General features: G+C 40.1%; 1 long non-coding RNA gene across 1 annotated transcript; it reads right to left on the bottom strand.

The window, feature by feature from the left end:
* Nucleotides 1–21,693: 21,693 nt before the first annotated feature.
* LOC308078074 lies at nucleotides 21,694–23,682 on the bottom strand. The gene is made up of 3 exons (XR_013932491.1): nucleotides 23,562–23,682; nucleotides 22,947–23,069; nucleotides 21,694–21,835 (listed from the first exon to the last, which is right to left on the bottom strand). It is a non-coding gene; the product is annotated as an uncharacterized lncRNA (long non-coding RNA).
* Between the last annotated feature and the right edge of the window lie 1,102 nt (nucleotides 23,683–24,784).

Genomic DNA, 24,784 nt, shown 5'->3' with positions numbered 1-24,784 from the left:
TATCTAGAATATTTTTCTATTACAGGCATAGTGACTATATGTGACATAAGATGTACTTCGGTTTTAATGAAAGATGGAACACAAAGGGTTCCTTTGTAAATTACCTAAAGATTTAAAACCATGTTTACATACATAGATTCTAAGGAAATGTATTATGAAATTCAATAAACAGAATATAGTGCAAGTGTGTAAGAAAATATCCAAAATGGCCACTAAACACACGCCTGGCAATTTTTTACTTGTAATCCGCTTGTCTTAGAATACCTCTGTGTAATACCTCTTTTTTTTAGGGTTTTCATGTGTAGAATCATCCATTCCTGTTTTTTTTTAATATCAGGTCAATCATGTCAAAGGTCAGGTCAAGGTTAAATTTGACCTCTGGGAGAACAACAAATGGAAACAACTTGATGAACTTTCATTCAATTTGTTTTGTGAAAAGTGTCATTAACATGTCACAAGAACTGGTATTCATAATAACCTGAACGTAAAATCATATAATCTAACGGCAAATATGTATCTTTTGCAACTACATCTGTATTCTCCAACCCACATCCTGTTCTACCTCATCCTTACAAGTATCCTCCTTATTGACATCACTCCTCATCTGTAGCATGAACATATCATCAGTAACCATCTTCACCAGAGCAGTTACAGTACATCAGTGATGTACTTCTCACTCTCTGTATTGTACCATGTCACATAGCTCTGACGGTGCTGGGTCACCCTTAGCAATGACAGGAACAGGAATATCCTGGATCTCCCATCCAAATTTTGTGACATCAAACGACTTGTCAGGTGGAGCTTGGTGGTCTGCCACTTTCCACAACATCACTTGTAAATGAGCCCACATGTGGTGCAACAGGTTGGTCGGTGTTGGAGGAAGGGCCATTGACTTGTGGCACCCACCTCACCCAGCACATCAGGGTAGCCTGGGAAGTTCCGTGCCAGCAAAGTGGTGTGTGCTCTGATCTTGCCTTTGCCATACATATAAGACTGTCCCATCACAATGCTCCATCTGTACTTTACACTGTAGGTCCACCTGATACACCCCAATACACCAACAGGACAAGAACATCAGTTAAATCACTGAGCATGTGTATCACACCCTTTCCAGAGATGGCTGCATCAGGTATATAGGAAATCATGGTGATGTCTGCCTCATCATGACTAAATGCAGTATCTATCGTCAGCATTGAAGGTGTACAACATGCTCAACGGCTTCTGCTTCATGTTCTTACTCTTCATGATGACATCTCATATGGGTGATCTTTCTGTGTGTGAGGATACACCCCAATATTTTATGACCAAGACACACCAGTGCTTCAACTCTCCCTCTACTGTTTCTGCACATTTTGGGGAAGGCTTCAGTCCACTCCACTCATGCATCATGACAGCATCTTTCCTGATCGTTATGGCAGTCTGCTCCCCAGACTGGTGAGCAGAGACAGTGATCCAGAATCCATCATGGTGCTGACAGACAAGGTCTAGCTTAGCCTCTATGGCATGGAGCACATGCATCTTCGGCAGGCACTGGGTTAGATATCAAGCACACTGCACATGGCCAGCACGGAAGAAGTGCTTCAGTCATGTGCTTCATGAGAGAAAATGTGAAGTTAATGTCAATGTGTCTCCCTGCACATTCAAACTGGTGGATGTGTAGTGTAGGAAGAAGTTGTCTACCCACTGTCAGCCAGTAGGATGGAAATGCGCAGTGTCCAGGTAGGCTACTGCAGTATCTGTTCAAATGTCTTTGGCCAAGTTGAGAGAAACCACTTCAAGAGTGCTGCTGACTCAGGATTGACCACTGAACTTGCCTGTCATGTTCTGCAACCACATGCATTTCCACTTCCAGTGCTGAACCTTGCATCAGTTTTGCAATGCAGCTGAAGAATGACTGTATAACATGCATCCCACCGGGATGCACAATTACATTATAGAGCTTTTCTGGCTGATTCCATACCTGTAAGGTGTCAACAAACGGCTCCATGTCAATTGTGAGGTGAATAGGGCCTACTGTACATGTCAACCAGTGACCATATCTGCTGCCTGCTTGGACACCTGGTTGGACGATAAGTTGCGAGAGAGACCTTGACCTGACCTTTAGCACATAGGCCAAAGACTGACCAGCAAGTGAAAATATAACAGTAGAAATAGATTCTACACCTATGAACCCCCCGGTCCCCATATGAATCACCATAAGTTCACAGATTCCCTCACACAACTGCAATATTTTGTTGTTTTTAACATAATTTAGTACAATGGAACATCACCATGGGATGGACACCATCTTTGATTTGGCAATAAATAATTAACTGATGGTAATTTCACTGATTCAGCCATATTTCTTGAACCCTAAAACCTACTTTTAGACACCAAAACCACCTTTCTAGGTTGAACAGTATCATAAAGCCATTTAAGCTCATGGCAGTCATATTGGACGCCATCTTGAAAATGATGGCTTTACGAGAAATAAAATTTCTTCGATTTTTTTGTATGTTCTTAAGCATGCCTAGACGTACCAGAACCAATTGAAAAACCTTTTGTATATTTTTTTGGGGGGGGTTAATAGTATGTTTTCATAGACTGACCCATGTCATTTTCGCCTAGTGTTATAAAATAAAATGCATGATAGCACCCATAAAGCTACCATTGGTGCAAGGCTATCACATATTTTCTAACTCTAGACATGCATACCTTGACAAAAATCACTATGAGCATTATTCCCCTCAGATGGTAGTGACCAACCCCCCTGGCTCACGGCGGACTAATACCAGGGTCCAGGATCTTCCATGCACTACACTGCCCCACCAACCTTCAGAAATGCAGAGCTGCTGCCCAATGCCCCTCACACCCAGCCTGCTTACCATCATGCTGCTCCCGCTGTTCTCCCTGCACAACCTGCTCAGTCTTTTTACACACAGGTTGAAAGACAATCTCCTACATCTCCACCTAAATCAGCATGCACATTCAAGTGCAATCACTGCCAGAGAGACTGTCATTCACGAGTGGGACTGTACAGCCACACTAAGCACTGCTCCCTCAGTCAGAACCACCTCCCATTTGAGTTGTGAGTTGTTTACATTGAGTTGTTGTTTACATTTACAAATCTGGTACTGTATACCATGTCCTTATGTTGGCTTTTTCTTTTACTTCAAATGTGTGCCTTCAATACTGTCAATACTGTCAATACTAAAGTCAATACTTTATTAGTAAGAAATGTAAACAGCCTACATATTTCACATGAACATTTTGTTATGATTTGTTACAATGTTTTGATCAAATGTTTATTTTATTGAAGGACTGAAGGATTGTTTTGGCTGACTTGGCTGTTTTGAATAAAACAGGGTCATTGACCAGTATTTTTCTATACTAAGTTTTTTATCAAATCTTATTAGTGTCGAATCACAAGAGGTTCTCTCGAAACACTACATATCTTTGCTGTTAGGAAGAAACCCTGTATCGCCATATTGCAACTTTTAATGCTTTTTCATAAATGAATGCCCTATTGTCATACTACAGTGTCACACAAAATATCAAAAATAGCCAGGCTACAAGCTGAAAATGCGGCGCAATGCGACACATTGTGCTTGTTGATCTGCTATTTTTGATATTACATTAGAGCAAATAACCACACTGATCTTGCATTGGAAAATATAAATGTTATTGTAAATATGAACAAAGGCAGGATATGCACATCCCCACAGTTCTTCTTTACACACACAAATCATAAAAAATAAATAAAAAAAAAGGTGAGTCTGCACACAAACTGCTCTACAGTCTTTTTAAATTATAACCAAAAGTGAACGCTCTAAAGTTAACGTTTCTCCAATGTAGGGCTAATAAATTAATACATAAAATAAGGAGACTCTTTTTAAATAACCAAAAGTGAACTTTCTCTTATTATTACTTTGGAGACTATGGCAAGAGCGATCCTATTGCCCACCTTCCTACATGACCAGCTATGGCTTTGCAGTTCAGAGGATGAGATCTGAGCGTAATGCACGGATGCGCAGATTAAACAACAGACAGGCAGCGTTAAGGAGTGCGATTGTGTCAACTGTACTTGTACTTTTCTTCATAGCGAAAAAGAAGTGCACAGGGCATCCCTTGTGGCGTTGGCCTCTGTGTTCGCCTAAGGGCGATGCAATTCATCCTCAGTGTCTGCAGACTCTGCACTAAGGTCCAACACCTCTTCGTCGTAAGCCTCATTGTGTACTTCACAGAAATTGTGAAGTACACAGCAGGCTGTGATGGTGGCATTTATGTTTTGGAAATTACTGTCGTATCTTTTCATGAGACTTTTCATCGTCCCTTGAGACGGCCAAATGTTTGGGGGAATGGTTTCATTAACCAAGGGAGGAGTGGGTAGGCAGCATCACCCAGCATCACCACTGGCACATCTACACCTGCAATCCTCTCTGTGACATTGGGGAACAGTGTGCCACTCTGACCCCTGTCATAAACACTGGAATTTCCCAAAACTCTAGCGTCATGCATCCGACCTGGCCATCCCACATTTATGTCCCAGAATCTGAGCCGATGGTCGACTACAGCTTGGATTATGACAGAATAAAACCCCTTACGGTTATAGTAGTCTGCAGGGGTGTTTGGTGGAGATACCATGGCAATGTGGGTCCCATCAATAGCCCCTCTACAATGTGGGAAACCATGACGGTCACGGAAACCATCAATTATTGTGTGGAACTCTTGTTCGGAGGGTATTGAAATGTATCTTGTGATAACGTGTCCACAATTACCGATATGACCTCATTGCAGATTTCACAGGCTGTTGATATGCCAACACCAAATAAATGGGAGATTAGTCTATGCAGTGTGTTGGTCGACAGTCTCACGAGGCATATGGCCACACGTTTTTCCACAGACACTGGACTTCTGAGCTGGGTTGCATCTCTCTCCAGATGTGGGCGAAGAAAGTCACACAGCTGCATGAAGGTGGCCCTCCTCATCCTGAAATTTGCTTGCCACTGCTGATCTCCCCAGGATGCAAGCTGCCACCATGCCCCAGACCTCTCTTCAACGCACATTGTACTGAAGAAGAATGGAAACTACTTAAAATATGTACATTTAGTATACTTATTTATATTATTTTGAATAGTGTACAAGTACTTTTTTATTTTAATTGAGAATAATGAAAGTACAGTAGCTGATGATTCAGATGGTTATCACAACAATATATCACCAAGTTACATCTGAAGGGATATTACAAATAACATAACTTCACACTTTGGGTGCGTTCGGAAATTGCGCACCAGAGCGCACTCGCCTATTAGTTTGTATTGGCCAGTGCGCTCAGTGCTGTATTTCCGAACGCACCCTTTTTCTAAAGCATTGTGGAAATTAAAATAAACGTTCTGGTCAACAACTCGTATGTTTCTCACCTTGGTGACGAGCGCGAGTAGTAGTCAGCGAGTACAGTTGACACAAACGCATTTCTCAACGCCGCCTGTCTGTTGTGGAATCTGCGCATCCGCGCATTACGCGCAGATCTCAGCCTCTGGACTGCAAAGGCATAGCTGGTCATGTAGGAAGGTGGGCGATAGGATCGCTCTTGGCATAGTCTCCAAAGTAATACAAACAATAATGCTATTGAATCCATATTTTAACACGACACACACTGGAGCAGAGCTGACCGCTGTGACCGCAGGCTGAGTGGCTGACAGTGAAGTAACGGCAAAGGGGCATTGAACTACTTCTTCCCTGAATTTATGGCGCATGGGTTTTTCCCATGTAGATGAAGCGGAGATGCTCTCCGCAGGAGGAGTAGTGACCCCTATTCACAAAGCAGTTTACGACCATTATTTTGATCTTACCGGCATAAGTATATATATATATATATATATATATAGTATATCTTGTGGAGTTTCAGCTACTATGCATCCCAGAAATATATAGATTATAAGGCAAATTTGAAATTTGTAAGTAAATATGGCAACTCATTTAGATGTAGGCCTACGTAGGTTTATGGTTTATGGTTTCCCAAGGACTATAGCCGTTTCACTCACTCATGATACAATCTCTCTTTCATAACAGATACATACATGTGCCAGATAATCCCCACACCAAGAGAGTAAAAAAAGAAAAGACGTTTGATTGATTGATTGATGTACTTTATTTAGTAAGACATGAGAAACAGTACATGGAAGTACAATTCACAATACAAGGTTTCAGTCATTCAGTCCGACTTCACTGTATACTATAGTAGCCTTTTCATAAATTATATATTTTTGTACTTAGGCTGTCGTGAAAGTTTATAATATTTAGTGAAATTTAAAGTTTCAAATACAAAAGTAGTAGTAGTTGTGAAGGTTAGCAAACTGGACATTTAGACTGAATGTTTCCTTTATCCTCATCTTGCGCTAATGCACGCAAGTGTTTCACCAGGTTTTATTTGTGTTGTTTCTCATAAGCGTGCATCCGTTGTCCGTCAACAACACAGCCGTCTGTGCCTTGACTTCTGTGCGCTCACTGCGCTCAGTGCGCTGACTCTCTCCCCACCCGCAACCCCGCCCCCTTGCTTTCAACTCCCTAGGAAAACGCCGCTCGCATATTTATGCGCGACCAGCACAAACAATGTTGCATAGTTGATGACGTCTGTGTCCACTGGCGAACCACTATGTGCATGCCGCCACCTATATGATCGGGGGGTAGCCTATATATGCAAGTGTACTCTGGTGCGGAAGAATCTTGGCCAATGTGAATGCTGGCCAGCTGGGAGAGGCCAATCGTACTCGGGAACGGTTCGAATCAATCGGACCCAGTCAATCATATATCTATGTATGCAGATGATATTTTACTATACCTAGGGAATGCACCATGTGACTTACCACAGATTATGGAAATATTTTCTTCATACAGTAATTTTTCAGGTTATAAAATTTATTTGAAGAAATGCTCTTTTACCCCTAGGTAAGGCATCTATCTGTCAGAAATACCTCAGGTCTCTACATTTAAATACCTAGGAATAAACATTTTTTCATCTATTGACAGAATTGCCACTGCCAATTACAAAACATTACGTCACTCTGTTTGCAACGACCTAGACAGATGGTTCAATCAAAAATTGTCATTAAGCAGTCGAATATCCATCATAAATATGAACATATTACCAAGGGTTAATTTTATTTCCAGTATGCTCCCATTACCTACCCCTCCCTGTTATTGGAGTCAGATACAGGGCCTTGTTACAACATTTATTTGGAAGGGGGAACGACCAAGGTTAAAAAAACACAATTCTTTACCAGAGTAAACAAAAAGGTGGATTCGAATTACCAAACTTTGAGCTATATCACATATCCTTTGCCATTCGCTCACTTGAGAGATGGTTTTCCCAAGAAGAGAATATCCCATGGCTTATGATGGAACGAAGTATAATTACCCCTTATAAATTAAATGAAGTTCTGTTCAGTGGTTTGTCCAACAAATACTGCCAGTTAAAATTTGGTCCTATCATATCTCACTCTATTCACATATGGCAGCAAGCCGAAAAAATTGGAAAGTGGAATGTCAGATGGCATACACATACACCAATCTTTAAAAATATGTTATTGTGCTTGGAGCGCAAACCCTTGGTCTTTCCATCTTGGTCCAGCTGCGGCATCCATACTCTTTCTGATATATTTAATAATGAGGGTTTAAGATCATTTGAAGATCTCAAGAACAGTTATGGCTTACCATCATTCTCTTTCTTTTTTTATTTACAATTAAGGGCAGTCATTCAAGCACAGGGGGTCCCGTGGAAAAATGCTCTACCTGTACATACACTCCTTAACCACTTAACTAATGTTCCTAAATGTGAGGGTATTGTGTCCTATTTGTATAAGAAATTGAGAGAATCCACATGCATGCCCGCCAATGGGTGTGTCTACCGTCTGGAATGTTGACTTAAAAAATTGGCAGCAGTCGTTCAATTGGAAAAGAGTTTGGGAAAATGTCTCTCTCTCATCACGAAATTATAACTATCAAAAGTTTAATTTCAATTGTATCCATAGATTCTATTTGACTCCAAGGAAACGTTTTCAACTCCAGCTCTGTACAACACCCATTTGCATACTATGCAACAACAACAAATTAGGAACATATATGCACATGATGTGGGAGTGCCCAGATGTGAATTATTTTTGGTTCAGAGTTTCACAAGTATTTTCTGAGGTAATGGGAATTCCTATCCCCCTCTTACCTAATATTTTAATGTTGAATGATGATTCAGCGATCGGGTTGACAATGCCACAAAGAAGACTTCTACTCTTGGGGCTGACAGCTGCGAAAAAGCTGCTGGTCCTAAGATGGAAACCTCCCCATAAAATAGAAGCTTCACAATGGATCCTCGCACTAATGGACATGATCTCCCTGGAACTCTCTATAGCTCGAACCAATGGGGCAAAAGAAAACATGCTTGTTACCTTAGCCATAGCACTGGAGAAACTTAAATCATGTTATTAACATCATACATAAAACTGATTATTATCTTTTTCCTTTATCTTTCCCTTTTTATGCAGTCTTGCATCTGTATTTGCTTTGCTTATGTTATTTTTCTCGTTTTTTTGTTTTTTCTTTTGCCCTGTCTATGTCTGTTCAACCTGTGGGCCAGGTAGGGTGGGGGTGGGGACTAGGGGAAATTCTTAACTGGAGGGACAAATAAGAACCCCTTGTTGGGCAGTTCAAATGTATATTGGAATCAGCTGCACAGTTGTACTGTGCAGGACATGCTTGTTCAATCCTCCAGCTATGTGAACAAAAAAAAAACAAAAAAAACTTGATCACAAAAAAAGTAGCAGATCCACAAGCTGTGCGTTTTGAGCTTGTAGATCTGCTACTTTTGCATTTGAATCCTGAAAAGTAATAGTTTTGGACAAATGAGGTTTCTACCCGACACAGTAGATATGCAAGTCAGTCATAGCCAATCAGAATGGAATACGAAAAATCTGAACGTGAAGCGAACTGTTACAGCGCCACCATGAGGCCGATTTGAAAAAAGTTAGGGGAAGGTTCTTCCTTGGCCTATACTGGGAGTGTGAGTGCAAAGTTTCACGCCGGTCGGTCCAACGGTGCCGGAGATTAGCTGTTCACAGACACACAGGCACAAATAGACACAAGACGGACAGGGGAGAAAACATTATTAATAAATACATCCTAACAGATAAATGCATGGACCGACTTCTTTGTGGGTCGTGGTGTGAAGGAATCCGGTCAAGTTTGCATGATCAAAGAGGATTTACAGAGACTTTATGTGGTTGTCGAAGGTTAGTTGAGGGTCCAACCTTACACCAGGATGTAAGGTGAAGAGGTGATTGTTCTAATCAGAGAAGCGGAGGTGGGTTATTGATTGATTGAATGCTTAATTAGTTAGAAATGTAAATGCATGAGGTACAGTAAGACATTAAGGCCAAAAGGATAACACAAAAAAGTCCTGGGACTTGTTGCCATTGTGGTCCTATGTATTCAATTAATCAACATAGCATAAAAAAAGTACACAAACATGTCATCAACAATTACAAACACTTTATGTACAAAGGAGAAAAAGGTAAAACAGCGGCAGTGAATGACGCCTCCTTTCTATGGGAATTTACATTTACCTCCCCTTGTGGTCTCCTGATAGATGATTATCAGGCCAATTTTGAAAGAAACCAGGGTTACACATCCTTTAATGGATGGTGTCAGGGCATTATATAGGACAGTGTTGGACCTGTAATGGGGTACCTACTAAAAGAGCCTACAGTATATGCTGTTATTGTCAATTGTGTGAGGCCCATGGGTCCATCGTCTCATAATCCGCCTATGCTGGACATGACTGAGTCTCAACTCACTCACATGAACTGGTAATACTGTGTGTGTGTGTGTGTGTGTGTGTGTGTGTGTGTGAGTGTGAGTGTGAGTGTGTGTGTGAGTGTGAGTGTGAGTGTGAGTGTGAGTGTGAGTGTGAGTGTGTGTGTGTGTGTGTGTGTGTGTGTGTGTGTGTGTGTGTGTGTGTGTGCACGCGCACGCGGTGTAGTGTGATATCTAGTGGCTGAATGATATCTACAGCAGCTGCATTTCTTAGGTTTCCATTTCTTACTTTATTTCCTCTTGCTCAGGTGCCACATGTGCTTAACTTGAGTTTCGATATGAGTTTCGTGCTGAAATAATAGTTGACATTGCACAATCAGGGTGTGAGCTATTGACTAAAGATCCTCGAGCTGACCTCTCTAAACTTGTTTTGTGGGGACATGCAATTTAGACCCATCAGCACATACTATTATGGGGATTTTGGTATGCTTAAATATTGTCTCTAACTTTCTAACCTTTGTATTTGAGATGCAATTGGGCAATCAATTTAGAGGATGTTTATACTGCGGACATTAACTAATAGAGCCTTAGTCAATAAAACATCAACTGATGCACTTAATACAACAGTAGCCAGCCCAAAATGTTGCATGTACAGTGAAACATAATTTCCTGTACCTGGCTCATTTTACCATGTATAGGTCTACTCTTTAATCCAAACTATTCTCAATGGTAGAATTGTGTCATTCATTGGCCCTTGTGAAAATGAAGTCAAATATCCTCTGAAGCTCTCAACATTGCTAATGTTAGGATTTTTTTTTTATCTTCTAACTCTTCAAACTAAATCGTTCCAATCGACTCCAAATGGCCTGAAACGTGCACCTAATTGTTTTTTATGTGGTTGATTTTGGCCTCAACACTGCTTGATTTAACAATTTTCCCAAAGGTTTGGGGAACCGAGACCTATTAGAGAACCAATAAGCAAAATACCAGTGAAAGCAGAGCCACTACAGTGCAGAAAAATGATAAATTATTCCACTACATTTCATAATGACAATTGCTACAATGGTGTGTGTGTGTGTGTGTGTGTGTGTGTGTGTGTGTGTGTGTGTGTGTGTGTGTGTGTGTGTGTGTGTGTGTGTGTGTGTGTGTGTGTGTGTGTGTGTGTGTGTGTGTGTGTGTGCGTGCGTGCGTGCGTGCGTGCGTGTGTTTGTGTGTTAGGGCTTAGCTTACCACAATGTCAGGCTAGCCTACATCACATTTGTCCCTTCACTTTGTCGCTTCTAAGAAAACAAAGGTGTTAAAACTACACTGCTCAACCACAGTAACCTGACTCTGTCAAATGGAAGAAGCTTGCGACACACATTTTGTTTCACAGCCTGCAAATGAGATTTCTGGAGGGAGGGGGTTTACCAGGCTACAACCACAGTGAACAGTTTTGAAAATGTTTGAGAATTTTGTGGGGGAAAAATAATAGATTTGAAAATGTTTAACACAACTCTAATCTTATGGGGATCCCTGGCAAACATTTTTCAGATGGGGGTCTGCAGACAAATACATATCAATTTGGGGTTCCTGAATTAGAGAGACCTGAGTCACAATGGTATGTGATTAAGGTGTAATAATCATATAAGAAAACTTTTAAGACATCACATTTCAAACCACCTGGAAATGATTTAAAGGTACAACTTAAACTGGATGGATCACTTAAGGTTATGTTTTATTTTCTTTGTTTATGTACTTTTTAGCGGTGCCAGCCGCACTACATTTGACCGTGTGTGTGGGTCCGTCCGTCCGTCCGTTTGAGCCGGGCAAAGATGCAACACACACACACACACACATACGCACGCACACACATACGCACGCACATACGCACGCAAGCACGCACGCACGCACGCACGCACGCACGCACGCACGCACGCACGGCACACACACACACACACACACACACACACACACACACACACGTAACATGCGGTCCTGCAAGGCGCACCGTTGCAACACGTGTGCCACTTAAAGACATGCACACACACACACAAGCCAGTACTGCATGTGCTCGCACACACACACACACACACACACACACACACACACACACACACACATGCGTACGTGCGTGCGCACACGCACACATGCGTAACATGCAGACCTGCGAGGCGCACCGTGTGCACACACACACACAAGCAAGCAAGCGTGCGAGCCAGACCTGCACACGTGCACGCGCGCACACACACACATGCACACAAACACATGCACACACACACACACGCACACACAAAACTCCCCACACTCCCCACCATGAATCACACACAGGTGCAAGATCTCTATGATGAGCTGAGGGGTTGCCTATGCCAGGTGTCAATCATTGTCAATTAAGAGTCAAGGCTGTCACAACAGTACCCTGCCTCCACCGGGCCTCACACTAGCACCCACACCACAAAAATATTAATTAAAGACAACAATTGTTTGCCACCACTTCCCTGTCTCTGTGTCTGCTTTTGGGTACCCACCCTGTCAGCTATGACAGATCACTTTTTGCCACTCACCTTGGAATACATTTGCCCCTACTGCTATATACCTGAACCACTTAAAGTTATACAATGCAGAATCCCAAATAACGATTTTTAGCAACCTCTGCTGGTCACTACCGTCACTGCATACAATTTCCGTAATCCTCGATTACCCAGAATTCCATTCGTTTTCACCGGAAGCCGGAAGCGTTTCAAAAAGCGATCTTTTAATTGTTTTATACTATCTACGGATCGTTTCTCTTAGCCAGTGGAGCATTAGTTACCATGAGCTGTGCTTTCTTTTTCTGTTCTTTTTCGATCTTCAAATCCTACATTCTCTTAACATCAGCGTGAGGTTCCTTTTTGCTATTACCGCGGTAGTTCCTGGCCAAACAGGAAACCGTTGCGGTAGTTCCTGGGGACGTCGGCCACGACGTCATGACGTTGGCCAGGAACGTCATTTCCCCGGGAAAGTCCCCCCAGTCCACTTTCAATAGAAAATATATAAATAAAAGGCTTCCGGGGGTGAAATTCACGGAGTGGGTGTTGTGAAACTTTTGCCACTCGCAAAAGATATACAATTTAACTTTAGTTTTGTTGAAAACGTTACCTAGTATTACTTTAACACCTGGGTGTGATTTGCTTCCAGTGGCGCTGTTCAGTAGCCTTGAAATGAATTTACAGGGATTTAACATCGTTTCTCTAGTTCATATATAGCCCAATTAAATAAGCTCATCAAAGGCACCGCTTCCTTCACACAGGGTGTGATTTTTTTATACTGCTTTGGTCTTTGGTCTAATCTTAACCAGGTGTCACTGAGGTCTAGAACTTCAATGTGACTCCCTGGATAAAAGTTGACTTGAAAAAAGACGTGAATCTTTGTGGATTTGCACTTTACAGACGGTCAGAATAATGGGAAGGGCTCCCACCGGTAGTGCTGAGGTGCTGACCACGGTGCAAAGGTATAATAACAATGAAGAGAGGTCGCACAGCTCGTAGCCAAGATGCAGACATTTATTTTACAATGAAACCAACGTTTGGACCTTAATAATAAACTTTTATTTGTATAGCACCTTTCATGACATGAAATGCAGCTCAAAGTGCTTTACAAAGCAAGAATACAATTACAGTTACAACCAATTTAACAATAAAGCAAAAAAAGAAAAGCATAAAACAACATTAAAATAATAGCAAAAGGCAGTGAATCAGGCAATACAGTGAGGACATGGGTAACAACACAGAGATTTAAAAAATCAACCAAAGAATCAGCTAAAAGCAAGAGTAAAGAAGTAGGTCTTGAGCTGTGCTTTAAAGCTATCGACAGAGGCTGCCTGTCTTAAACAGAGGTCTTCTTCAGGGAACAGCACAAGTCAAGGTGAACATCATGTATAGGACACAGGTTAGGGTGTGTCCTCAAATCAGGAAACCCTAACCAAGGAGGGGCAACCAATTATCTATACTAGTATTACTACCACAATATACAAGATGATGATAAGAACAATTCACAGAAACATTATCAGCAACATTTAAACATGGTTTGAATACACTTACAAGAGAGAAACATAATAGTGTGAAGTACAACACTCAAGTAACAAGAGAAAAGACAAGGTTTGATACGATTGTTGGCAGTTATATTGAACATTTCATCATGATTCCATATGATTCTTGTTTAGATAATTGGTGTAAATATTGTGCATATTTGTCTGATTTATATCTATGGATCATCTTCATCTCTCACACTCATCACATCAAGCTGGCTGACAACTTCACTTTCATATCCTGAAGAGGGCCAGCTTGGTCCAGCATGTCTCTTGTGCAGCCAATCATAAACCTTGTCAGGTGAGTAGTATGAACTTAATAATAATAACTTCAGACAATGGGTAACTGCAGGCAAAGATGGCGCTGGAACATGGGCTGTTCATACCAAGTGCCGTCACAAGTGGCCATCCACCGGGTCTAACAGCGACACACGCGCACGCACGCACGCACGCACACACGCACGCACGCACACACACCACAACCACTTTGTTCTCACACATGAACTTTTTCCACATGTATGTCACCAGAACAATGCCATGCGTTTTAAATGGTTTGGACAGTCTCTGCTGAATACCATACAACTCATCTTTCACATGTTGCTCTATTGTTGCCTCCTGGCTCCCCCTAGTGGCCCTTTGATATCACTACACCCATTCTGCAAAACTAAACCATGCCATGTTTTACTCCACTGCAGTTATTTGACAGCTTTAGTTACTAGTTGATTTGCAGTTTTAGATTATTCATAGTTATTCAAATTATTAATACAAATTAATCAAAAACATTCGAAAATAGCCGATTTGCAAGTTTGCAAGATGTTTTTTTTTAAATATTTGAAGTATAAAATAAAGCTTAAGTGGTTAATGATCAGTAATTATTGTCCAATAACGTGATATACAGTATGTTTGATTCTGAAATGGGCATCCTGCATAATATCTGCGACACACTCCTAGAAAACTGCAGATCTGCTGCCACTCTTATTTCTTTTAAAACACGACTAAAGACATTTCTGTTTGCCGCTGCTTTTGATTGAGTTATTTTTCCTTTTTTTCTCTTTTCTCTCCTCTGCACTGTAACTGTATCTATACATTTTACTTCTTTTGATTTATCCATCCTTATGTCATTTTATTATTGTGTTTCCTTTGCTTGATGTTTTGTGTAAAACACATTGAATTGCCTTGTTGTTGAAATGTGCTATACCAGGGGTCTTCAACAGGGGGTCCGTGACCCCTAGGGGGTCGTCAGAGTTACTACAGGGTGTCCTCCAATCCAAATCTTTGTGTGATAGGATTCTGAGGAGAGTGAGGGGAACACTAGCCAAAAATAGCAGATCTACAAGCTCACAACGCCTTGCAGCGACGTTGGGTGTAGAGGGAAAGAAGAGCTAACCAAGTACAGAGCCAATGGTCAAGATTAGTATTGTTGATTAAATGTCTGAAAATTACACATTAACATGAATTAACAGAGAAGCAAATATATGAAAAACTAACAAAAAAACATTAATTTGTACAACATTGATGATAGTGCTGTCAAACAAGTCTATGAAATCTATGAAAAAGTTTAATCTGCAACACATTATGTTTTACTATATGTAGTGGGGGGTCCCTGCTTCATCTCTCTCTCAGCTAAGGGGTCCTTGGGCTGAAAAACATTGAAGACCCTTGTGCGATACAAATAAAATTGCCTTGCCTTGCCTTGCTTTACTAGATTTTTTTTTTTTGCTCTGATTGCTGCCGGTAATTGTATTTTGGCTAAGCCTTGAGCCCTTGGCTGTGAGGCATCTCAGGTGTTTCCCATTTCACATCATCACAAACGTTTCGTTACTAGGATGGTGTTTGTCCTTCATAATCCTTGTTGTCCATTGAGCTATTAGAGCCTGCCTGCTTGCTTCCTGACACAATCAAAATGTCTCAATGGAAGAGCAGGGAGACAACATACAACCAGTCCCAATTGTATAAGTTATATTGTATTAAAATACTCATACTATTCATTAACAAAAATGTGTGTTTGTTCTGTAACAGGAGTCTCCCTGTCTGTCCAGCTCAAAAGAAAATGCATTTTCAGGTCAGGATACCAAATGTATCCAATCAGGAGAGAGAACTCACAGAAACAGAATACAGATTAAACGAGTGAAATTGGAAGTGAATTAATGAGCAGACAAAATTTGAACTGGAACACTATAAAATAGAACCTTAATGGATACTCTTTCCTGATTGGCTAAAATTGGCAACCCACATGAAAATGAAATTTTAGTTTATTGAAGAGCAGGAGAGATGTATTTTTGGGCGGTGAAACCGCCCCTATAAGTGAGATTTGGAAAAATGTACATTTTCCTGCGCTGTGATCTGGGCCCAGGAAATTTGTACAATTATCCTGCGCTGTGATTGGCCAATCACAGTCTATTCAGGACTGTGATTGGCCAGTGTCACATGACACATGTGCATAGCCCTATATAAGAAACCATAACTTGAAAAAAAACAAAAATTTGTTTTTTTCAAGTTATGGTTTCGTCCATCATAAAGAGTGTTTCAATAAATGTATTTATCTTTTGTACATGATTGGTTGACTCCATTCAGTATTGTGATTAGCTAGCAAGACACCGCCCACTTCACACAGGGTGTGATTTTTTATTATATTAAAACATATATTATCAATGAATCGATTAACCACATGAACCCTATTTTGTACTTCACCGTACAACAGTGTTGTGCAAAAATAGTTAAAATATTATTATATATATCTATTTTATCTTTGAAAGCTTTTGAATGTTTTTGTAACTCTTCACCTACAATGATATGCCTAAATTAGTTCAATTAACTGTTGCAGCCCTGGGCCTAATGGATGTACAGAAAGAAGCTGGGAAGCTGTAACCTCAACAAACACTTAATTTAATAATATAGTTGTTGTCGGGTAGAAACAAAAAGAGTCATGTCTGGTTCCAAGGAAGCACACCTGTAGCCAACCACTGATTGGGGTCAATTGGCCCAAACCAACTCCTTGTCTGTGGACAAGGGTTTGAATTTGTCACAGAGCGACACTGGACAAAGGACATTGATCATACCATAATATTTGCACATTTGAATTACGTGTACACTGTCTGTTTATTGGCAATTTATGTTTTTCTGTCTGGACACCCTCTAGTGGCGGGCCTCAGGTATGCGCCTAGAATGCCTCTGTGTATAGATATGGCCCTGTGTGCAGTGGTGGAAAAAGTACTCAAATGTTTTACTTAAGTAAATACTGAAGTACTCTGTTACAAGTAAAAGTCCAGATTAAAAAAAAATCTTGAGTAAAAGTACAAAAGTATTGGTATCAAAATGTACGTAAAGTACCAAAAGTAAAAGTACTAAAATGTACTGCATGTTTTATTTTGTAATCATTTATATCTGCAAAGTAACTAGTAAACTAAAGTTTTCAAATAATTGTAGTGGAGTAAAAGTACAATATTTGCCTCTGAGATGTAGTGGAGTAGAAGTAAAAGTACTGACAATTAGAAATACTCAAGTAAAATAAAAAGAATACCCCAAAATGTAAGTACAGTACTTGAGTAAATGTACTTAGTTACTTTACACCACTGCCTGTGTGCAATGTCATAATCAGAATCATCTCTATTGTCACATCACTGTAAAACAGTGGGTGAAATTTGTTTTTGTGCAAGCTCCATCGTTTTGATTGCTTCCAGTAAGAGAAAGAAAGAAAGAAAATTTAGAAAGAAGTTGCATGAGCATGGTAGCTGTTATATACTGTTCGTGACATAGACATTAGTGTTGAAGAGCATCAGTGTGTTATGCACGAGTATCGGCAAGTGTCAAGTTCAACCACATCCACATTCACAGTCTATAAAAGGTTGCTTTACTGGTAAAGAAATAATAATAAAAAAATAAAATAAATAAAATGTTTCAAGATTTTTCAAAAATAGCAGATCTACAAGCTCATAGCGCGGAGCTTGTATATCTGCTATTTTTGAATAGCCAAAGAAATCTAAAGTGACACAGATGCGTTCCAGGTCTAAATGGGTTAAGATAGTTCTGCCACTAGCAAATGAATAAAGATATAATGGTCCAGAGGCAGAGAATAAATGCACTGCCTATGTCTCCAGGTGTTCTCAAGAATATTCTCATTTGTTGCGACAACAACAAAAGAGAGGCCAATTTCATGTTATTATTTATTTCTTCACCAACTTCTCTTTCATCATACATTCTTTACCTTTAACATGTTGCTTTATGTGTAACAGATCCGGTTTCTTTCTCCCTGTCAATAACAGTACTTTATCACAGCCAGAAATCAATCTTGTAATTTTAAAAACAAACGCACATCCCACCTATCCACCCCATTGCATAAACACACACACACACACGCACACGCACACACACACACACACACACGCACACACACACACACACACACACACACACACACACACACACACACACACACACAGATCAAGTAGTTGATTTGCTTTGTTTCATTAATTATTTGTCTTCAATAAAATAAAAAATGTTTGGTAGTTTGAAAATGTTTTTTTACATTCAAAAATAGCATGCATGTTTGTATCCCCAAATACAAAAAAATATATAATATAGGCTACAAAAATAAACCAACTGAGCCAACAGGGCTTAATAATACTTAGCAAATAACAACACCTCAGAACTTCTGAATGCTTCTAAACAGCAAAGTAGCAATTTGGATGGACATTAGGCTACATGTCACATTAAAGCTGAGATAACAGCTAGCCTACTAAACAAAAAAGAAGACAAGAATAATAATTTTGTAACCAAAGTTATTGTGTTGCGAAGCAAGGACCCCATGCCTTTCGGCCTGCCCTATTGCAAAGCACTGTCATCTGGACCAGTGTTAATTTTTACAGCAAATCGTGATGCAGTTTTAGTCATCTGAAATGTTTTAGTTTTAGTCTATAGTTTTAGTCGACTAAATCTACAGTTGATTTAGTCAACTAAAATGTATTTTGGTCATGATGCCTGATTTACACTTACTGTAGCTGTGTGCTGAAAATAGCCGATCTACAAGCTTGTAGACCGGCTATTTTCGTAGACTGACTTGTCTTAGTTCAAGCTGAATCTCCTCTCCACTAGTTCCCTAGAAGTTTTTAGTCTAGTTTTTATTTGTTGACGAAATTCTCAGTTATATTTAGTCATTTATTACATTTTTGCCAGTGAAAAAAGATAGTCAACAAGCTTTTAAAAGCCGACAGCCAACAACATTAACCCATTCAATCCGGGAACGCAGCATCTGTGTCATTTTAAGATTCCTTTATCTACAAGCCCATAGCGCTGCATCGATGGGCCGCACTATGCTATGGGCTTGTAGATCTGCTATTTTTTTTAAATCTTGAAACTTTTTGCTTATCTTGGAACATATATTTTTTATTTGTAAAATATTTTTTTCCAGAAGCAAAGATTTGAGTTACAAATGTTTGCTTTAAAAAATATATATATTCAAAGATTTAAAAATTCACGATTAAAAAAAGATAGCTACAAGCTCATAGCGCGGCAACTCGGTGCTGCGCAATGAGCTTGTATATCTGCTATTTTTGAATAGCCAAATAAATAAAAAAATGACATTGATGCGTTCAGGGATTGAATGGGTTAACACCGATCTGTACCTGTAGCAGTAAGAGATCATAGTAGAGATAAGTAGCAAACTGAAGCAGTGAGGCCTCCTTTCAGTTGAACAGAGCGACAGAGACCACTGGCGCTACCAGGAGCAATACGAGGCTAACAGCAGCGCTTGTAGCGTCGTTGCACAAGTCACCCTCACAGCAGCTCGCTTGACCTGACATGCCTGGACTCAGAGTCTGCATGTGAGTGTCAAGATCCGATGTCACACACAGGCTCTTGGAGGCGCAGCCCTTCATGATCATCTCGTCGGCTCCGACTCTCACTGTGAACAGAAATAAGACATGTTACTGTCTGTGCTTAAATGCTCCAAGTCTAGGCAACTTCTTGTCATGCTCTTCTGAGTTGAAGAACTAAGAAATATTTGGGTGAACAGGAGAGGCTGTGGACTGAAACCATAGACCATACATGGGCAACTGGCGGCCCGGGGGCCATGGCGGCTACATGCGGCCCGCAGGTTAATATCAGAATACTGATATATAATTGATTTCAGCTGTTACAATTCCAAACATGCAAACATGACCCGCTTTAATTACTTCAGTCTACATTAGTAGCTTAATGACTAGTATTACAATTCTATTATAGAAGTTAGTTATATTAAGTATAACTAAATGCATTTGAAATTAAATAAAAATGTTACTTTTCAGGATTCCAATTCAAAAATAGGAAAAAAAACATTCTGGATTCCAATTCAAAAATAGCAAAAATAGCAGATCTACAAGCTTAAAACGCGTCGCGCTGCGTCACGTTTTGAGCTTGTAGATCGGCTTTTGCTACTTTTGTGTGACATAGAATGGCGAATAAAGTTAAAATACGGGGAGACAGTATATGCAATGTGGCCCTCTGGAGTGAGTGTGGAAATAGTGGTCCTCTCCATCATCAAAGTTGCCCACCCCTGCCATAAACCATGGGTCTTCAACAGGGGGTCCGGGACCCCTAGGAGTTTTACAGGGAGGGGCGCCAAATGTTTGTATGTAGCCTATATAACATACAATTTTTTTACATGAACCACTTTAACCCTAGCCGATCTACAAGCTTGTTGTAGAGCTTGTAGATCAGCTATATTTCGGGAAATTGGTTTGATGTATATGGAAAAAAGAGCCGACCAAGTACAAAGCCAAAGGTACATTTTACTAAGTATTGAGGGTTCAAATGGTTGAATGACAGAAAATTCATTCATGATTCATTCTGACATGAATCCAACATATTAATAGACAAGATGATGTGTAGATAAAATACTGACAACGCTGATGATGTGCTGTCAAACAAGTCTATGAAAAAGCTTAATCTGCAACGCAGTTTATACAGTATATGTAGTGGTGGGTCCCTGCTTCATCTCTCTCTCAACTAAGGGGGTCCTTGGCCTGAAAAACGTTGAAGACACCTGCCATAGACGTATTACCTCTTGATGACATGCAACGGTCCTCGTCCCCGGAACATGGTAGAATGTCGGAGCAGTCGTTGTTTTTGCAAGTGAAGCACGTCTTACCATTGGGACTAGGAGAATGGCTGGTGGCAGGAGCTGTAAGTTTTACATTTTGGAAAATTGTTGATTGATTTCTTCAACCTTTGAACCTCAAGTACAACAAAATAACATGCACATATTCAAACGATACCACGCTGCGAGCTTGTACATCTGCTATTTTAGAACATTTTTGAAAAATCTTGAAAGTGAAACATTTTCAGATGGGGGTGGGGGGGGGGGGGGTCCGCGACCAAATAAATGTTTGGGGTCCCTGGCACGAGTTTGAGAACTACTGATTTAGAAGGTATTTGTAGAATCGGCCTCAGGTTTTAATAGGTTAAACGACAAGTTTATTACAGTTGGCCTACACACAAATGAAAGTTATGCAAACTCCTCTTAGAGGAAAAGTCGGTCTTCACAATGTCTTATTTGAGCGTGTTGATCCTAACACCATCAAATTATTGGCTTAGGAATGCGACAAAAACTAAAAAAGATATCGAGGTAGTCGAGGACTTCAAAGGACTTTTACTTTTACTTGTACTTTAAGTATTTTTAAAAGCATGTACTTTTGAATTCTTAAGTATATTTAAAAGCAATTACTTTTTTACTCTTACTTGAGTAACATTTTGACTGAGCTACTTTTACTTGTAGTGGAGTAAATTTGACCAAATACGTATCAGTTTGGGGGTCTTTGACACAAAAATGTTTGAGAACCACTGGATTAGAAGACAGTACAGATCAGATGCTATAGGCTACTTACGTGTGGGGTGCTGGACATTACAGAGGGCAGTGGAGCAGCACTCGCTGCGTGCAAGTGTCCTAAAAGAGTCCGACGTCCATGGAGCCACTAACACCACACTCAGCAGATGCCATGCACAGCTTCATTTTAACATCCACGTTCGTGCCACCTGAAAACAAAACAAGATATTTGCCTCAGCCAAAATAAAGTCTTCATCAACAGGGAGATCTGGGACCCCCAGGGGGTCCTCAGAGTTACTACAGGGGGGGGGGGGCAAATCTTTGTGTGATAGGAACTTATTTCACTTCTGTAAACCTGTGATGTGACAATAAAGCTGATTCTGATACTTCTGATTCTGATTATTCCTACAGAGTCATAAAATGTAGACCAACTGAACTGTGTTTAACCCAATTTAGCTAAAAGACAGCAGTAGTAGTAACTCTAGGTCCCTATAGGTTACAGGTCAAAGGAGCAGGTCATTTAGGAATACATTTTCCAACATAACTACACACCAGCTGTGGTTAGAAGGACATAAGCATAGGCTACATAAGTTAGAGTTCTCTAGATGAAATACACACAACTCACTTTAGATATTCAGAATTCCTTAACAAACACAAATGTAAACAATATGTAGTGGGGGGGGGGCTGCTTCATTTCTCGCTCTCTCTCTCAGCTAGGGGGTCCCTTGGCCTGAAAAACGTTGAAGACCCCTGAAGCATACTAGAAAGTGGCAGAGCTTTCTTCAGTGGTGGAAAGTAACTAAGTACATTTACTTAAGTACTGTACTTAAGTACAATTTAGAGGTATTTGTACTTTACTTGAGTATTTCCAATTTCCAATTATTTTACTTCTATTCCACTACATCTCAGAGGCAAATATTGTACTTTTACTCCACTACAATTAATTGAAAACTTTAGTTACTAGTCACTTTTCAGATATAACAATATATAATAGATATAATAATATTTTAGCCGATCTACAAGCTCACAATGCGTCGCATTGCGACGCGTTGTGAGCTTGTAGATCTGCTATTTTCAAACATTTTAATACTTTTACTTTTGGTACTTTAAGTACATTTTGATACCAATACTTTTGTACTTTTACTCAAGTACATTTTTAACTCTTGTAACAGAGTACTGTTACTTTTACTTGTAACAGAGTATTTCTAAATTGCAGTATTGATACTTTTACTTAAGTAAAGAATTTGAGTACTTTTTCCACCACTGGCTTTCTTAGCCTCACAAGAATGAAATACAGAGGTTAATACCTCTATCACATACCCATATATGTCCGGATTGTTGCCGCGCCGCATTGCTTGAATGCAGGACAGTCTTGCTGGGTTTCAGTGGACGTTCCCATGGGTCCCCCCGGATGGATGCTCACGTAACATTTCAAGGCAGAGGCTACAACATGGTAGAGACAACAGAGGTGGAAAGTAACTAAGTAGGTAAGTACATGTACTCAAGTACTGTACTTAAATGAGTTACTACTAGTTACTGAGTCTGCAGATATAAATTGGCCTATTATATCATAAAACATACATTAACCACTTTAGCCCTATTTTATACATACGGTAGGCTATTTGAAAATAGGCGATCTGCTATTTTCAACATTTTAGTACTTTTACTTTTTGTACTTTAAGTATATTTTGATGCCAACACTTTTGTACTTTTACTCAAGTAACATTTTGAACACAGGCCTTTTACTTAGTATTTCTACATTGTGGTATAATTGCTACTGTGTAGTGAGAGCACGGTTTTCTAAACAGTTATATAAATACTTATATTGTGCTGCGAAGGCTGTTTGAGGAGATGGCGAACAAAATGTGGGTGAGATAAATAATAAACACATAAATAAATAAATAAATAAATACATAGATAGATCTAAAGACTTACCTCTTGGGAAAATCAGAACCCCAAGGATCAGTATGCGTAGACACATTTTGTTGTTCAAACGAAAATTTGGGCAACGATACAGCTTTTAATAGGTCTGCGAAGGGGGTGTGGTGTCTGGGTGGTGGTGTGTGTGTGTGTGTGTGTGTGTGTGTGTGTGTGTGTGTGTGTGTGTGTGTGTGTGTGTGTGTGTGTGTGTGTGGGAGGGGGATGAACTATGCATAACTGTCTATTTCTTTCAATTTCTTAACTTTCATTTCTCTGAAGTTGAAACCGGGGGGGGGGGGGTGAACTATGCATAACTTTCTATGTCTTTCAATTTCTTAACTTTCATTTCTCTGAAGTTGAAACCCGGGGGGGGGGGGGGGGGGGGGGGGGGTGAACTATGCATAACTTTCTATGTCTTTCAATTTCTTTCATTTCTCCCAAGTTGAAACCGTGCCAACCAGAACCCACAACAGAACCCACAACTTATATTTTCACAGTCACTGAGATAACTTTATACCATCAACTGTGCAATCTGTGTCATCTAGCCTGGAGGTATCTGCCTCTAGCAAAGAAATACTGTACTGTTATGGTGGTTCATATTGCAGATCATAAATGTGCTGCTTTGTTCTCGTTTGTGTATCGTCTGGTTTTATTTTTATTTCGTTTTGACTTCGTTTTTCAATTTCAATTTTAGTTTTAATTAGATTTTAAAGTGGGTTTGCTAGTTTAGTCTTTTATTTTGTGATAATGCTTCGTTTTTGTTAAATTTTTATTCGTTTTAGTTAATTTTATAACATTTTTAATAAAACAGGTTAGTCGGCGGTGAGATTGAAAAGGCTCCGAAAAATTGCAACAATTGCAGATACAAGCTCACAACGCGCCGTGATGTGAGCTTTTCATTTTTGGGATTTTTAAAGAAAACTTGTGGAAGATTCCATATCCATTCAACATGGGCTTATGTATGAAATATTGATAAGACATTTTCTCTATGATTGTATTGTCTCCGCCAGGCCGAAAGGCATGGCAAGAGAGTATGTTTTACCCTCTGTCCGTCCGTCCGTGTGTGTGTGTGTGTGTGTGTGTGTGTCCGTGTGTGTGTCCGTCCGTCTGTGAACAGCTAATCTCCCGCACCGTTGGCTTGATCGCAGTGAAACTGTGCACACACACTCCCTGGATGCCAATTCAGAACCTCTGCCCCATTTTTTTCACATGGGCCTGTTAAAGCGCCACCAGGAGGC

Source organism: Gymnoscopelus braueri (genome assembly GCF_963280865.1).
Source record: "Gymnoscopelus braueri genome assembly, chromosome: 22".
In the NCBI taxonomy this organism is placed as follows: domain Eukaryota; kingdom Metazoa; phylum Chordata; class Actinopteri; order Myctophiformes; family Myctophidae; genus Gymnoscopelus; species Gymnoscopelus braueri.
The sequence above is the reverse complement of the archived record's forward strand: the minus strand, read 5'-3'. Positions and strand labels throughout refer to the sequence as shown.